General features: G+C 38.5%; 1 long non-coding RNA gene across 1 annotated transcript in view; it reads left to right on the top strand.

Annotated features, from left to right (window-relative positions):
• The window catches only part of LOC138741612 (uncharacterized), a 61,467-nt gene that overhangs the window by 32,599 nt on the left and 16,243 nt on the right, over positions 1–12,625 (top strand). The window contains exon 2 of the long non-coding RNA XR_011343627.1: positions 15–90. This is a non-coding gene — a long non-coding RNA (uncharacterized lncRNA). The remainder of the gene's footprint in view (positions 1–14; positions 91–12,625) is intronic.

Raw genomic sequence — 12,625 nt, 5'->3', positions numbered from 1 at the left:
TGTTCTTTCCTCAGAATGCTTACTGATTGCTTGGATAAGATTCCCTCAGCAAGTGTGCAGACTACTGGGAAACATCATGAGAGATTGCTTGTGAGTCAACAGGAATCCTACTTCTCATTTCACGCTATCCCAACCCAATCAGTCACCCAGCAGATCTCATCTGAGATGGGTTAACATTACAGGCAATTGATTTGGGGGGGGGGGGGGGGTCGGGCAGTGTGAATGATGCTGTATCACTATGGAAGAAGGACACTGATGTGTCTCCCTTTCCTGTATTGATGACATTCACCAGCAGTGTTCCTTAAGTAAGACTCAAATAATTATTGAAGACACCTACCATCCATCAGACCATCTATCTCTGGAAGGGTACAGAACCATCAGAGTAAAAGCACAGAAATGCTGGAGGAATTCAGCAGGTTTCGCAGCGTCCACAGGAAGGCCTCAGGTCCAAAATGTTGGTTCCTCCTATGAACCTGCTGAGTTCCTCCGGCATTTCTGTGTTTTTATTACAATCACTGTGTCTGCAGAATTTTGTGTTTCACTACAGAAGCATCAAAATTAGGACTACCTGGCTAGGAAATAGCTCTCTTCCCACAGGCTTGGAGATTGATGAACGGTATCCCCTTAACCTTGCGTCTTGGAGAACAGGAAACTGAGTGAGTAATTCCAGAATATTTACAGTTGCTTAGCATCTTTTCGGGCAACGTCCGACTGCATATACGTCTGTGGTCCTATAATTATTCAGTTACCATAAGCAAGTCCTCAGCAATTTAGAAAAAACAATCGCTAGCTATAAGAAATTGTATACTGTATACCCAAACTGCTCTGACTGCCCTGCTCTCTCCCCACAGCCCTGTATCAGTCAGCACACCGATCCCACAGCCCCACTCTTTCCCCACAGTCCCCGTGTCAGTCCCCACACTGATCCCACGGCCCTGCTCTTTCCCCACAGCCCTGCATCAGTCCCCACACTGATCCCACTGCTCCGCTTTCACCCCAAAACCCTATATCAGTCCTCACATTGATTGCATTGCCCCGTGCTTTCCCATGCTGGTGTCCCCATACTGATCCCTCTACATGTCGGTCCCCATACTGATCCCTCTACCCCATTCTCTCCAAACGACCATCATCAGTTCCAACTAATCCCACTGCTCCATGCTCTTCCCACAGTCCTGTATCAGTCCCCACACTGATCCTACAGCCCGGTCTCTCCTCACAGCCATATGTCAGTCCCCACACTGATTTTACATCCCCATTCTAACTGACATTGTGTCAGTCCCCAAACTGATCCCACTGCCCTGTGCACACAGTTTGTAGTCCCTGTGTAGCTTTTCTTTTGATGCTCCAGTTTCTTCCCACTCTCCAAAAACATAAGGGTTGAATTCAAATTTTATTTTTAAATGTAGACATTAAGCTTTCTGGCCCTTCTGGCCCACGAGCCCATGCCACCCAAATATACCCAACTGACCTATGATCCTGGTTGGTAGGTTAATTTGGCAAGCATAGGATTCTGCAGTCAGAAGGGCCTTCTACTGTGCGTACCATTAAAAAAATTAATTTTAGCAAATTTTTTAATGTTTTAAATTTAAATTTAAATTTAGACTTACAGCACGGTAGCAGGTCCCTCCAGCCCACAAGCCCAATTACACCCAACTTGTACATTTTTTGAAAGGTGGGAGGAAACCCACAGAGGCAGTGGAAGAACATTCAAACTCCTTACAGTCAGTGTGGGAATCAAACTCCTGTCATTGACATTGTAACAACATTCCGCTAACCGTGACACTAACCATGCTGCCCTCATCTTTAGAATTTAATAAGTCAAAAAAACTCAGAATTCATAATATAACTATTGTTTAAAAACTCATTCACCCATTCAAAGAAATTCTATTATCTCAACTTTTGCAACACCTGATTACTTCTAGGGACTTGGCCATTGAAAGACCTGCCCTATCATGGGCACCATTCTTCACTCCTTCGAGGACATTTGCAAGAGGCTGTGTCTTAAGAAAGCAGCTTCTATCCTCAGGGGCCCTCACCACCCAGACCATGCCCTCTTCACACTGCTAACATCCGGATGGAGGCGGAGGAGCCTGAAATCGAACACCCAGTGGCACAAGGACAGCTTTTTCCCCCTCGGCCATCAGATTTCTGATTGGGCAATGAACCACAGACACTACCTGACATTTTCTCTTCTTTTCCACTAATTTAATTATTTTCTTAAACGTCATTTAGAGCAATGTTTTCCCTTCTGACGCTGCTGCGAAACAACAAATTGTGCAATGTGTTTTACAAACAATAAATTTTGATTCTGTAATTTATTTAACATAATGTGCATGTTCTGTGTCAAGATGAAAATCCCTGTATCCGTTACCTGGAGGGGATGGAGAGCTTCGATTGTTCATCTTGCAGACAAAACAGGTTTAAGGGAAGGAAATTCCTAATTCATAAAAATTCAAAAAGAACAAGGAGAGCTAAAATTCAGTATTCAGCTTGACTAAACAGCCAGGGGGCATTATTATGCTTGAAAGTTATTGGAATACAATGTGACTTCAAGGATTCACATCAACATAAGCACATCTCTCACTTTAAACAAGGTTCTCTAATGAACCTTCTCTTGGTTTTATCCTTTAGTCAGTTTCCAATCCATTCCCACACTTTATCCAGGAATCAAGTTGCTTTGGCTTTAACTGATAATTTTTTTAACCAAAAAATAGACTTTATTCACAATATATTATTTACAAAAGAAAAACCATTCAAAATCTCTTCCCACCCTTAGTGTTGTATCCATATATTTCCATCATTCTACTTCCACCATTACCACCACTGTGTCACCTTCTCATTACTCCCCCTCTATTGTTTGAGGGGTGTCCTCTCAGTATTATCCCCTCAATGCCCAGTAATGGAAAGACTCTAAACTGTGGTCCATCCCCACAGCGCCCTCGCGTTGGCTGCACCAAGCCTCAATGCATCCCTCAGCATGTACTCCTGCAGGCTGGAATGTGTCGGTCAGCTGCATTCCTACACCAACATCTTAATATGTTGAAAGACAAACAAGTTTCAGACCAAAGTGCATCTTTCTCCAAGTTGATGGTCTTTCAGCAGTTCTGATTCTGTGTGCATCTCTGGAAATAGCCTGTAAATCAGAGTCCTCTCTTACTCTGCTGCAGGGGATGACCGTGACCAGGACCCTTGCATCCTTCTGCAAAGAGGCATACAACTGTCTCCTCTCCACCACAGTCATCTCATGTACAACATGTATTGTAGGTGATATTCCAATGGTACAGGGAGGATCTGATTGGGACGGCTCCTCTCACCGCCAGTCAAGCCAAGTCCTGCTGTTTGTTTTGATCCTCGGCAATGAGGCATTCCATCATATGACATGGACAGCGTACTCTCGGAACCACTACACCAAATCCATTGAGACCTCGCCACTCAGTGTCTGCAGGATATTTCATGCTGACCACTGCCTGATAGCTTTGTGGTCAAAGGTATTGGTGTGCAAAAGTCCAGCTGGCTGGGACATTGCACATCAATGGGACAGGCCTATCCTTCGCAACACCTAGGACAGGTATAATCTCAGCACATAATAGCATTTGATGCACTGATGCTTTGCTTCCATGTACAGCCTGATGCAGCCATACATGAAGATTGGGGTTAACTGATGGATCAGTATTTCAAAAAGTCTTTTTGAAAATGAGATTAGTTATGATACAGATTTAACCTGAGGCCATGAGATGCCACTCCCTCGTCTCAGTCAGGGAGTTGAGGCAGGCAGCTCCATCCCTTTCTGAAACCCTGATTCAACTCCAGAGAAAAGGAGTTACTAATTCCAGTCATTGATTACATGACCTCTTGTCATCCAAAGCAAACTGTTTCACAGCATGTTTCAATCTGGGATGAAATTGTGATTAAAAAAAGGATTTAACAGAGCAGGGGAAAAGATGATTCCAGTCGTGAGAGAGTCTACGACAGGGTCACAGCCTCAGAATGAAAGAACGTCCATTGAGAACAAAGATGAGGAGAAATTTCTTCAGCCAGAGAGTAATAAATCTGTGGAATTCATGCCACAGGTGGTTGTGGAGGCCAAGTCATTGGATAGATTTAAAGGAGGTGCTTAATAAGTATCAGTGACAAGATTATGGGAAGAAGGCAGGAAATGGGATTGAAAGGAAAAATTCATCAGCCGTAATTTGAATGATGGAGCAGACTCAATGGGCTGAATGGCCTTATTCTGCTCCTATGTCTTATGGTGCAAGATGATTGGACCACTGTTCCACCAGAAATGTTCCAAGGGTTCTGATCATTGTGTTATTCAATGGCAGGCCACTGCTATCAGGCAGTGGTCAGCCATTCATTCCCTGGCACACATCATCCCTTCAGCTACATCCTGACACCCAATGAACCGCTGAACTCACTGCTGAGCCCAGTGCAGGAGCACTGAAATGCTGGAGAGCACGTCTGGATGGGCTTTGCACCTGGCTCCTCTGCCTTACACCAGGGTGGACTGGAGTTAAATTGGCAACCATGTCATTTGAACATAGTCACAACCCTGTAGGGGAAGGGAAATGGTTGGAAATGTTTTATTTTAATTACTTGTTCCTGCTTTGATGTATTTAATGATGTAAACTTTTTAAAAGATTTTTCCAGAAATATATTTTATTTCTTTCGCTAACAGTGGTGAGTTGTTGGGCATGGCCTATAATTAGTGGCCTAAGACCCATCTGCCATTTTGATCTGCCACACCTTGATTCTATGGTTCAGCTGGTCACTGATACTTTCATAAGTCCTTGAAGAAGGGCTCCGGCCAAAATGCTGGTTATTTATATGCACTTCATATGGAATGTTTCGAGACCTGCTGAGATCCTCCAGCATTTCTGTGTTTCACTGCAATCGCAGCACCTGCAGACTTTCATGTTTGACCCCATGGTTCAACTCTCTGGGGAAAGGGAGGCTAAGATTGAGGGGAGAGTGGGCAGTTTGTTCACACAGCAGATCAATCTGGGACCATCTGACCTTACCATTTTTTTACACTGCCATCCATCTTACCATAAGTTTCATATCATATTAACATTACACCATAAGACATAGGAGAAGACTTAGGCCATACAGCTCATCATATCTTCTTGACCATTTGAATCATAGCTGATGTATTTTTCCTCTCTGTCTCATTCTCCTGCCTTCTCCCTATAGCCTTGGATGCCCTACTGATCAAGAATCTATCAACCTCTACTTTAAATCTACCCAATGACTTGGCCTCCACAGCCATCTGGCAATGAATTCCACAGATTCACCACCCTCTATCCAAAATTATCCAATAATAAAGCTCTACTTGATAATAACAAAAAAGAGTGTTTTGTGGAATTTCATTTTTTTTTCATTGAAAAGAAATAAAATGACCAGCTTCATAATAATCTTGTACAGTTTTAATCCCTTTCTAATCCCATATTTTCAAAAACTGATAATTAAGAGTAAAAGAAAAAAGTTTATTCTGATACAAAGTTGTTTTACCTGAAAAAAACTTTGTTTTACCTGAAATTTTCCTGTGTACCTATTTCTTCAGACCCAAAATAGGTAAATTGTAAATAGAAAATAATTTAAAATTCTATTTATGAATAAATTCCTCCATTTTTCTTCACCAATTTTAGTTAATGCAATATTAAGCCATATCAACAGAATTTCCAATTCATTTATTAATAAACCTCAGCTGTGCTGCCTTATAATAATTTTAAAAAATCAAAAGCTGTAAATCTCCCAATTTATATTTCCAAGTTAATTTTTGTAAAGATACTCTAACCATTTTACCTTTCCATAAAAAAATTCCATAAAAAACTATAGAATTCAAATATTTTTTTAAAAAAAAACTTTTGGGGAACTTTGCAAGGAATAGATTGAAAAAAATACTGTATTCCAGGAAAAATATTCATCTTAACATAATTAACTCTACCTATTAATGTTGTAGGTAAATCTTTCATATATTTAAATTATTTTTAATTTTATAAAATAAAGGTAGATAATTTAACTCATATAAATGATCTGGATTCTTATCAATTCTAATACCTAAATATTTAATTTGATCTGACCATTTAAATTGAACAACTTTTTTACTATAAGTATAATTAGCATCAATTAACAGCATAATCTTACTTTTATCCCAAATAATTTTATAACCAAATATTTCTCCATACTGCTTTCATCTTTCATATAATGGTTTTGAAGAACTTTGGGGTTCTGCTAAATAAATCAAAACATAATCAGCAAATAAATTAATCTTACATTCCTCAGAATTAACTTCAATACCCTTAACATTAACATCTTGCCTTATCAATTGAGCTAAAGGTTCAATAGCTAATGCAAACAGTGCTGGGGACAAAGGGCATCCTTGTTTAGCAGATCTTTCTAATAAAAATGATGATGATATTTGGCAATTTATCACCAGAAGGGTTTTTATATAAAGATTCAATCCAACTAATAAACAATGGTATAGGAATACCTAAACTTTTCCTATACTTTAAATAAAACAAACTCTATTCTAACCTATCAAATGCCTTTTTGGCATCTAATGATATGACCATTGGTAAGTTGGATTTCTTCTGAGAAGTATGAATCAAACTAATTAATTTTGCAATATTATCTGCAGAGTAATGATTTTTAATAAATCCAGCTTTGTCTAAATATATTAAATATGGTAAGCATTTTGCCTGTATATTTGCTAGAAACATAGTTAAAATTTTATAATCAACATTTAACAAAGAAATAGGTCTATAATATCCGTTTTTTAATGGATCTCTATCTTTCTTAAGAATAACTGTTATATTTGCCTTAGAAAATAAATCTGGTAAAGAATGAATGTCCATCACTTGTTTCAACATGACTGTTAACAAAGGAATTAATAAGTCCTGAAATTTGTTTATAAAATTCCAATGTTAATCCATCTTCACCAGGAGATTTACCATTCAGCATTGATTTAGGTGCTTCTATAATTTCTATAAAAGTTAAGGGAGAGTCCAATTCATTACATTCTCAAATATTTTTAAAAGTTAACTGGAGTTCATCTAAAAAATTATCAATTTTCACATTATCATTTTCAGATTCAGATAAAATTCTTTAAAAGCATCATTAATATCTTGAGATTTATATGTAACTTTTGAATCTTTTCTAATAGCATTAATTGTTCTAGAAACCTGTTCCATTTTTAATTACCATGCTAATTAGGGCTCTTTCACCTAATTCACAATATTTTTGTCTAGTTCTTTGTAATAATTTCTCCATTTTATGTCTGTAATGAATTATATTGCAATTTTTTTTATTTATCAACTATATCTTTTTGTCTACATTGAATTCTTCTGTATATATTTTTTCTAAATTTTCTATTTCCCCCAATTTATCAACTTCACTAAAATACTGTTTCTTAATTTTAGTTCAAAAACTAATAATTTGTCCTCTTAAATACAAAGCAAATTTACAATCAACCAAATCTGTATTTATTTTTAAATATTACTGTATTTGATCTCTTACAAAATTACAAAATTACAAAACTCTACACTTCTTAACAGTGAAGAAATAAATCTCCATCAATATGTGGTGTCGATTTTTTTCTGAGCCCATGTTATTAATAAGGGAATGGTCTGACAATAGTCTACTTTTATATTCAGCAGATACTATACAACCTTGCAATTGAACCAATAATAAAAATAATCTATTCTAGAATAAGAAATCATATCAAAATGAATAAAATGAAAAATCTTTCTCCTTAGGATTCAAATATCTCTTAAGATAGAGATCCATTAAAAACTGGATATCAGGATATTTCTTCAAATATCATCTGTTCATTTCTTTCATTAATATTAAAATTTGTTTTGTCATTTTAATACTAGCTACAATTTTGAGAGATTTATCCAATAACGGGTCCAAACAAAAAAGTGTAATTCCTTCCGACCAATACTTTTTCATGTGCCTCCACCAAATTGAGAAATGAATTTTGAATCTTCTCATCATCTAGATTTTGAGCATAAATATTCATGTGTCCAAAATTCCAAATAAATATGGCAATTTTCAACAAGAAATCTACCAACTGAATCACTAATAACAGAATCTAGTTTAAAAGACAACTTCTTATTAATCAAAATATCAACACTTCTTGCTTTAGGATTAAAAGAAGAAGTCATAACTTGACCAACCCAATTCCTTTTTAACTTTTAATGGTCCTTCTCAGTCAAATGAGTCACTTATAAAAAAAGAAATATCTACTTTCAAGTTTTTTAAATAAGCCAGATCCCTCTTTTTCTTAATTGGATTATTGAGCCCATTAACATTAAATGTTGCAGAATTTAAATTAGTCACCATCATATTTAATGCCATAAACGTTGAACCCCCACCGCCCCAAGTGATGGGGCCCGAAACCACGGCTAACCTGCAAAATAAAAATGCATCACCTGATAGAAAAGAAAAAAATCCTTAAAAGAGAAAAAAAAACAACAGAAAAAGCACCGCTATATGCAGTACTACCCCCCCCCCCCCTCTATATTATGGGAAGTGACCAACAACTTCAGAAGGAGAGATAAATAAAATCACCTCCCCCAAACAGAACAATCTAGCAAACAACAATACTCCACGTCTCTATTAATTTGATCATCATCAATATCCATTTCAGTTAATTCATGGCTTTCCACCTTCAATGAACTCTTCTTGCTCTCTTCTTGGCCTGACTTCATTTATTGAAAAAACTGATCTTAATTCCCCTTCTGCTTATTTTCAGGCAATGAGTTAGCAAATAAAAGAGCATCATCTTCATTGGTAAAAAAAACTATGTTTGAAAATCTCCATAAAAATCCTTGAGTAGCAGGATATCTAAAAGAAAATTTAAATCCTTTTTTCGATAATACAGCTTTAGCAGGATTGAACTCTTTACATCACTTAATAATAGTTTGACTGAGATCTGCATTAAAAAACACTATTATTCCTGACCAACAAAGGAATCTATTTTTTTCTCACATTTTGTACTGCGAATCTCAAAATAATTTCTTTATCCTGATAACGTAAACACCTGATTAGAATAAAGCGTGGCAGTTGGTCAGGGAAAGGCTTCTTTCTGATAGCTCTATGAGCTCCATCGAACTCCAAACCATTAGGAAAAATTTTTGAAAAAACTGCACTGGATTTGAGCCTTCAAATTCTTCAGACAAACCAACAATCTTAACATTATTTCTGCAACTTTGATTTTCCAAGCCAACAATTTTCTTTAATAAATCACTTTTTTGTGTCTCCCAGGCAGTAAAAGAGTCCTCCATCTTGGTCATTGTTTCTTTACATTGTTCCACTTCTTCATGACAATTATGAAAATCATCTTCAATTTTCTGAAATTTAATCTGAATTTTTTCCACCACCTTCACACATTTTGCAACATCAATCTTGATAGTTAACATTTCATCCTTCATGCTTTTGAATTTTATTTCAAACTGATCCTTCATAGATGGATCAGTTTAGATTTGTTTAGTTAATATATCAAATTGACTTGCTGAATCTGCACAATAAGAAGTTACTGGCCCATGTTTACATTCAACATACTGAACAGATTGAAATGAGGGCCTACGCTATAAGTGTCTCAACTTCTTCACTCACCAGATAAGTTTCCTCCTCTTCTGCAGTCCCAACGATATCTCTCTCTTCTTCCTCCATTGAAGTAGACAAATGTTCAACCTGTCTGAGGGGCCTTGGCCTCCCCCTCAACAGTCCAGCACTGCTGAGGGCTGTGAGAGTTTGGCCCCCTCCGTAGAGAGAGTCTGCTTGCACAACTGCTCCTGTAGTTCAGGAGGAAGAACCTGGTGCTTCCAAACTCTAGCGCCATCCTCTCCAGTACTCTGGGGAGGGGGCGCTGGAGTAAGCTGTACCTTCGTCGGAGGCTGTCACGTCGATCTCAAGGGCAGAGGAATCGAGTCTTCAGGCTCCATTTCTAAGGTAGGCCCAAAATCTTCAAAACTTGCTTTTTGCTTCCAAGTCATTTTTTTCAAAGTTTGTAGTTTATTTTTTCTCATTATTACTGCTGATAAAATTCTTTGTATTGTTGTATTATATAAAAAAAGCTTTTTAAGGTCAGGTTTTAAATAGTTCTGTCGGGATAGGTGTCTTCTCACATCTCCCACCTATGCCATTATGCCACGCCCCCCTCCCGTGGACCACTTTCCATATCTTGGAAATCATCTCTCCTCCAATGTCGACCATAATGACAAGATCCAACATTGTCTTAAATGTGCTGGAACAGCTTTTGGACGTCTCCAAACAAGAATCTTTTATGATCGTGACATCTGTCCGGACAGCAAAATGTTAGTGTACAAAGCACTGGTGATTCCAGGGCTCCTATATGCATCAGAAACCTGGACAACATACTGGCGACATCTAAAGGCACTTGAAAAGTTTCATCAGCGCTGCCTTTGAGACATCTTAAATATCAGCTGGGAAGAAAGAAGAACTTATGTCAGCAAAAACGACAAGCATTGATGCCTACGTCATCAAGAACCACTAAGATGGAGTGGACATGTTGTTCTGATGGAAGATTTGTCAGCTGAAACAAATCCTCTACTCCCACCTTAAAGAAGGCAAACTTAAAAGAGGCAGACAACAGAAAAGATTTAAAGATGTTTTAAAAGCCAACATGAAGAAATGTAACATTGGCATGAACAATTGGGAAACCAAAGCCAGGAACAAAAAAATCTAGCAAACTCTGGCATCCAAGAAGGGACAGCAACTTTCAAAGCCAACAGATGTGTAGTACTAGAAGAAAGAGAGGCAGCAGCAATCAAAGCCCAATCCGCCAACTGGAACAGACTATCCCAAATGCAGAAGAATATTCAAATCAGGATTGGACTCATAAGCCACCTGAGAGCCCATCAATAGATCAATGGAATGAAGGTCTTCATCCTCAACCATGAGGGATAGCCATGAGGATGACAAAATAATGAAATATATACTATATTTCTACAAAAGAACAGTTCAGACAAGTTTTCAATAAAGACATTGCCATTTCAATAAATAAAAGGTTATCTTCCCCTAAAAGCAAGTCATTACTTTCAGAAAGTCCCAGCTGAATAAGGTTTGAAGCTCAAACAGGCATTTGCAAAGATGCCTATCAAAATTCAATTATAATAAATTATAAAATAAAGATTGACATATCCAATTAGATCATTCCTTGGGAGAAGACAATTATAATCCTAGACACCCTTTGAAGTGGTTAATTTGAATATGAAAAGCTACTTGCATGTTTTGGAGCTCTTGTAAACGGGTGATAATTAAATAAATCTTTCTCAAGAGCTGGTTGTGACAGTGGAGATATGCTTGAGAAAACTAAAGAAAATTTATAACCGGGTTGGGGTAGCAATCTGCTGTATGTAGCGTAGGTGTGGCCCATCACCTGCACCTTCGCCTTGGCAGTCACCAGTCCAGTTTTCCGGTTTGTATGATGATCTAAGATGGAAAGGGTCCAAAGGGTTGCCATGTACAAGTCAGCAGACAATAGAGTCAAGGCTGTACCTAATGTGGCCCTCATCTTGATGATCAGCTTCAAATGTGACTGCATCAGGCTGTGCCCAAATTATGAGGGCACCAAGTGCCATTATGTGCTGAGGCTGTACCTATCCCCTATGTGGCAGAGTATGGGCCTGGCCCCTTTGATGTTCAATGTCCCATTCAGCTGGACTTTGTCACACTACCTCTCTTTAATGGAAAAGTTTTGCCAGGCCAACACCTTTGACCACAAGGCCATCAGGCAGTGGTCAGCACAGAACAACTTTCAGATGATCATGGTGGGGGATTCCCTGAGCAGACTATTCAGGTCATCTGGCGGAATGCCTCATTGCCAGGGCTCCGAACAAGCACCAGGACATGGCCTGGCTGGCAGTGAGAGGAGCCTTCCTGTTGAACTGGAACATCACCCACTATGCACGTTGTCCTCGAGATAACTGTGGTGAGTGGAGACTGCCACCCACCTCTTTCCAGAATGCAGATTTGGTAAGAGTGTGCAGCAAAGGATGGAAGGGTCCTTATCATTGTTCATCCCCGGCACAAGTAGGCAGAGGATTCTCTGATTTAGGGGCTGTTCCCGGAGATGCACACAGAGTCAGACATCCAGAACTGGTGGAAGACCGTCAACTTGGTGAAAGACGCGCTTTGGTCTGCCCAAAACCTGTTGGTCTTTCACCACACAGAAATTTTGATGCAAGAATTCTGCTGACTGGCACATTCTAGGCACTGTGGGGAAGGTCCACAGTCTAGAGCCCTCCAATTGAGGGACTGAGACCAAGGGGAAGTCCCTCAAACAACAGAGGGGGGGGTGGGAGAAGCAACAAGGTGCATGGGGGGGGGGGGTAATGGTGTATTTAGAGAACAAATGTAACAGTGTACATTGATGGGAATGTATAGACATAATTGACATTATAGGTGTGAAAGACTTGAACAGTTTTCATTTTTGTAAATAATTTATTGTGAATAAACCATATTTTTGAAAAAAAACTAATCTTGAAAAGAATCCTGTTTGCAATGTAGTGAAACTTGAAAATCTGCAGACACTGTGATTGGAGTAAGCTTTGGTTCCTTTGTAAATCTGTAATTCCACAAATTTGTCCGCACACAAAAC

This window comes from Narcine bancroftii, chromosome 1, assembly GCF_036971445.1.
Source record: "Narcine bancroftii isolate sNarBan1 chromosome 1, sNarBan1.hap1, whole genome shotgun sequence".
Lineage (NCBI taxonomy): Eukaryota > Metazoa > Chordata > Chondrichthyes > Torpediniformes > Narcinidae > Narcine > Narcine bancroftii.
This window is presented reverse-complemented; position numbering and strand designations above follow the sequence as displayed.